We start from the raw sequence: 6,000 nt of genomic DNA, 5'->3' as shown, positions 1-6,000 counted from the left end.
AGTGTAATGGTGGAGGAGAGGTGAGGGCCTATTTTGACGGTCTGGGGGCGGTTGGTCAGGAAGTCCTTGATCCATTGGCAGATGGTTTGGGAAAATCCAAGGTCGGAAAGTTTGGTGACCAGTCTGCTCGGGATGACCGTGTTAAAGGCAGAGCTGAAGTCGAGGAAGAGCATCCTCACATAGCTCCCCTGGTGTTCAAGGTGGGTCAGTGCAGTGTGAAGAGCAGTGTGCGGGGATCACAGGTCGGTGCGGACTCGGTGAGCCGAAGGGCCTGTTTCCATGCTGTTTCTCTAAACTAAAACTAAACTAAATTTGAAATAAATTGTTAGGAGTACTGTGTTCGGTTTTGGTCCTCTTGCTATAGGAAGGATGTCGTTAAGCTGGGAAGAGTGCAGAGAGGATTTTCAAGGATGTTGCTAGGACTTGTGTGCCTGAGCTACAAGGAGAGGTTGGGCAGGATAGTACTTTATTCTGGTGAATTGAGTGGTTTGTTGTTAACTTTTGTATGTAGCGTGCAGTTACTATGTAAGTATGTAGTAAACTTTGTTTCTCTCTGTCCCTGCAAAGGAATCACAAAGTGTTTGTTTATCTGCTGAATCTGTCTTCTGTTCAGGGTATATTTTTATACTTTGTAGATAGACACAAAATGCTGGAGTACCTCCGCAGGAAAGGCAGCATCTCTGGATTGAAGGAATGGGTGATGTTTCTTCCTCACCCATTCCTTCTCTCCAGAGATGCTACCTGTCCCACTGAGTTACTCCAGCATTTTGTTTCTATCTTCGATGTAAACCAGCATCTGCAGTTCTTTCCTACACATTTTTATACATTCTCCTGTGTTCTCTTTTTTTTAACCCTGGTATTGAATACATCAGAGGCTTCAAAATAATTCAAATAGATAAATCGATTGGTGCCGACAAAACATCAGGCGTTGGTTTTAAAATTTAAAAATCAACTCAAATACCTCAATAAAACTCTGGTAAGTGTGCCGGCCTTCATCTGCAGCAAAAGCTTTCCCGATTGTAGATCAAATATTTACCTGTAGTTTTTGGTATTAGTTTTAGTTTAGAGATACAGCGCAGAAATAGGCCCTTCGGCCCACCGAGGCCATGTCGTCCAGCAATCCTCGCACACTAACACTATCCAACACACATTAGGGTCAATTTTATACAATTTTACCAAGCTAATTAACCCACGTGGTCACAGGGAGAACATACAAACTCCATACAGATAGCACTCATAGTCAGGATCTAACCCTGGTCTCTGGCGCTGGAAAGCAGCAACTTGTTTGGCAAATACACTAAACACATTTGATTAGGCTTTGATGGTTCCCAATTTTGGTCCGTCTTAAAAATTAGGATAATATTTCCAATTTTTATTTGGATCTTGGTTGCATTTGCTATTAAATCTTCTCCTTTCTCTCAGCCAAAATCTGAGAGGTTTTGTTACAGTCTTCTGAACCCTAGAATGGATAAAGCTGTAGATTAGCCCGTGATATTCGTTAGATTTGTTGTGAGCATCTGTGGATGTGACAACGTAGTGCCATAAAACACCCTTCACTCTTAATCAGGGCAGGTTTTCAATTTGCATTCAGTTAATGTAGCCCATACAAAAGTAGTTATCTGTACTCATCTTTGGTGGAGAACGATAGTGGAGAAGGTCTGGATCAAGTGGATGTTTCCATCAGTGGGAGAGTCTAGAGTAGAATTGTTTCCTGCCACATCCCAAAGATGTGCAGGTTTGTCGGTTAATTGGCTGTTGTAAATTGTCCCTAGTATGTGTAGGGGTGATTGTTGGTTGGCGTGGGCCGTGGGGCCTGTTTCCACACTCTATTTCTAAACTAAACGTGTGAGATTGTCCACTTTGATGGAAATAAGAATAAAATAAGAATATCGTTTAACAGTGGGTTGTCAGAGTGTTGTTATGCCGACAGGTCCAGTGTCCATGTTAGGTCGCAACTGTGGCAAACAGATGGTAAAGTGAGGATGTGAAGAGAATGAACGAGAAAAATCTATGTATTTTCTGTTTCCTTGTGTACTCCGAGTAAATTTGGTTCAGGTTCTGAAATTGCATCAGTTTTACAATTTGAAGTTTAAAACGTAATGTGACGTGACCATGCTACCATTTCTGATTCTCCTAGACGAAAATGACACGATTCAGTTTGAGGTTGAATGTAAGTACTGGGTGTGAAGTTTCTGTATTGACTTGTGAAGAGAATAGCATTGAGTACAGAGCCTAGAACTAAGTCATTGGTTGCTATTAACACAGCAGTTACCATCTACAATAGGGTAACTGTTTTAGTTTTAGTTCAGAGATACAGCGTGGAAACAGGCCCTTCGGCTCACCGAGTCCGCACTGACCAGCGATCCCCGAACATTAACACTACCCTAACTGCCTAACCTCTCCCTGTAGCCAGGGCCGTCTTAACGCATGGGCCTAATGGGCACTTGCCCGGGGGCCCACGAGCATAGGGGCCCCATGCTGATCTGTGTATGTTAAGTGACTTGCAATAAATAAATACTACTTTAAAAATGTAGGTTCAATAGGTGCTTTTTTCGCAACATTTTCGGTCACTAAGTGCTTCTCAGTGATCTGTAAGTGCATTTCGCAACAATGTAGCACCCTAAGTCCATCGCTAAGTGCTTTTCGGTAAGTGCTTTTCGCCGGCACGACGGGGGGGGGGGGGGGGCTGGTAGGGAAAGGGGGGTGGGGGAGAGTAACGGTAGGGGCCCCAGTACACTGCTTTGCCTGGGGGCCCATAATGCTGTAAAAACGGCCCTGCCTGTAGCTCAAGACAACGAGTCCTGGCAACATTCTTGAAAATCGTCTTTGCACTCTTCCCAGCTTAACGAGATCCTTCCTATAGCAAGATGACCAAAACTGAACACAATACTCCTAACAATTTATTTCATATTTAGTTTAGTTTTAGTTTAGAGATACAGTGCGGAAACCAGCCCTTCGGCCCACTGAATCTGCACCAACCGGCAATCCCCACACATTAACACTATCCTATACACACTAGGGCCAATTTTACATTTACAGTTCATAAAAACGTGGAGGAAAGAGCTGCAGATGCTGGTTTACACCAAAGATAGATACAAAATGCTGGAGTAACTCAGTAGGACAGGCGGCATCTATGGATAGAAGGAATGGGTGACGTTTTGGGTTGAGACCCTTCTTCAGACTGAGAGTCAAGGGAGAGGGAAAACAGAGATAAGGAAGGGTAAGGTGTGAAAACAAGACATCAAAAAAGATGCTCAAGGATGTGTCTTTTTTGTAAATCAGCATCTGTAGATCCTTGAGTCTTCAGAAACACAACCAGAATGATGTAAAGCACCAGACTTTGCTATATCACATGCTCAGCTGATTCTCATATCAAAATTAATTGAATTGGCTGAGGACCGACTTCTATAACAATTGTGACCTCAGGTGGAAGCAGAGATGGCTAACAGAGAAGAAAAACACGGCATTTTTAGCATATTTTGTAAGATTAATTCTTTACTTGGAAAGCACATGATGAGTCCGCCAATATTGAGAATGTTCTTGGAGGTTCCTCCACAGTCAAATTGTGTATCAGTTAATCACCATTCATATCTGGAGGAGCCAAGGCAACAGAGGCTTCATCTGATACAATATACATTAATGACTTGGATGAAGGGATTAAAAGTACCATTAGCAAATTTGCAGATGATACAAAGCTGGGTGGTAGTGTGAACTGTGAGGAAGATACTATGAGGTTGCAGGGTGACTTGGACAGGTTGTGTGAGTGGGCGGATGCATGGCAGATGCAGTTTAATGTGGATAAGTGTGAGGTTATCCACTTTGGTGGTAAGAATGGTAAGGCAGATTACCTGAATGGTGTCAAGTTAGGAAAAGGGTACGTACAACGAGATCTGGGAGTCCTAGTGCATCAGTCACTGAAAGGAAGCATGCAGGTACAGCAGGCAGTGAAGAAAGCCAATGGAATTGTTGGCCTTCATAACAAGAGGAGTTGTGTATAGGAGCAAAGAGGTCCTTCTGCAGTTGTACAGGGCCCTAGTGAGACCGCACCTGGAGTACTGTGTGCAGTTTTGGTCTCCAAATTTGAGGAAGGATATTCTTGCTATTGAGGGCGTGCAGCGTAGGTTTACTAGGTTAATTCCCGGAATGGCAGGACTGTCATATGTTGAAAGACTGGAGCGACTAGACTTGTATACACTGGAATTTAGAAGGATGAGAGGAGATCTTATCGAAATGTATAAGATTATTAAGGGGTTGGACACGTTAGAGGCAAGAAACATGTTCCCAATGTTGGGGGAGTCCAGAACAAGGGGCCACAGTTTAAGAGTAAGGGGTAGGCCATTTAGAACTGAGACGAGGAAAAACTTTTTCAGTCAGAGTTGTGAATCTGTGGAATTCTCTGCCTCAGAAGGCAGTGGAGGCCAATTCTCTGAATGCATTCAAGGGAGAGCTAGATAGAGCTCTTAAGGATAGCGGAGTCAGGGGGTATGGGGAGAAGGCAGGAACGGGGTACTGATTGAGAAAGATCAGCCATGATCACATTGAATGGCGGTGCTGGCTCGAAGGGCCGAATGGCCTCCTCCTGCATCTATTGTCTATTGATTCACTGGTTGAGGGATAACTCATTGCTGCTTCCTGCATGTTGGCGTGCTTCTCGCTCCATCATGGGTATTGAACTCCCCACCATCAAAGGCGACGCTGTCTCAAAGAGGTAGACAGCATCATTAAGGACCCACACCATTGGGAAGAAGCCATAGGAGTCTGAAACTGTGACATCCAGGTTCAGGAACAGCTTCCTAACAATCATCAGACTATTGAACACTACAAATGCCAACTAAACTCCAAACTGTCTTTGTTGCACTCGGGATTTTGTCTTGTACAATATTGGATTTTTTAATTTATTTAACTTTTTTTGGTACAGTACTGTGTCTCAATAGATAATGTAAAAGTCAGCACTCTTGACTCTTTCATTTGCACTCTATTGACTTTGGTTTTGCACTATTGTGGATACCTAGTATTACAGATATTATATTATTATATTGTGATTATATATTATCACTGGTTATGGCCAAGTTAAGCAGCAGCAAATAATTTCATTGGCTACGTTTACGGTACAATGACAATTAAACTTTCTTGACTCCTGATTCCCATAAACACTAAACAGGGACAGTTAATATTTCAGGATGAGGAACCCTTTTTATTTCAGATTTCTCGCATCTGCATTTTCTTTCATTTTTAGTAAAGGTGGTGCTGCACCTAATATGGCTTTCTGCATCCTCACTGAGCTAAGGTTGCTCCCTTTATTTGACTGTGGTGGTAGAGCATGGGCTACAGCTGGTTACAAGCCTCTTAACTACAGTGAAACTGAATTCCCCTTCTGGCGATGGCCCACAGCACCTCATGGTGGTTGTGTATATAATGAGAGGGTCTTTGAGGTGAAGATGAGACTTTGCTTCCATAGGAAGTGCTCAGTCCTACCATATGGATTTCCTACAGGTAGATACACAAGTTCAAGGCGAAATACCAGCAGTTAATCATCAGCTGCAGCCTCCATTTGCCAGTCGACTCCTTTAGCCACTTCGGTCAGTGGGGAAGATATTGACTCCCTCAAGATAATGTGCATCGCTCCCTCCCCACAGCACATTTGGTCCTCATTGTTTCACATACTGCTCCAAAATGTTCATTTTTAAGTCCTCACAGCCCCCGACAACTCTGTAATATCAGTCGTTGAGAAAATTGGCGGAAGGTCTTTCGCGTGGGTCAATCCTCGGAAAACGCCTGGCCCCGATGGTGCACTTGCTGCATTCGGGAAACCTGCGCAGCTGGAGTTTTTGCAGATATCTTCATCCTCTCACAATCAAAGGTTTAAAAAGACATACTGCTTTAAAAGGACATCCATAAAACCAGTGTCCAAGAAGAGCAAGGTGGCATGCCTCAATGACTATTGACCGGTGACACAAACGTCTGTGGTGATAAAGTATTTCAGGAAATGCCTGACCCGCT

The sequence above is a fragment of the Rhinoraja longicauda genome, chromosome 9 (genome assembly GCF_053455715.1).
Source record: "Rhinoraja longicauda isolate Sanriku21f chromosome 9, sRhiLon1.1, whole genome shotgun sequence".
NCBI classification, from domain to species: domain Eukaryota; kingdom Metazoa; phylum Chordata; class Chondrichthyes; order Rajiformes; family Arhynchobatidae; genus Rhinoraja; species Rhinoraja longicauda.
The sequence above is the reverse complement of the archived record's forward strand: the minus strand, read 5'-3'. Positions refer to the sequence as shown.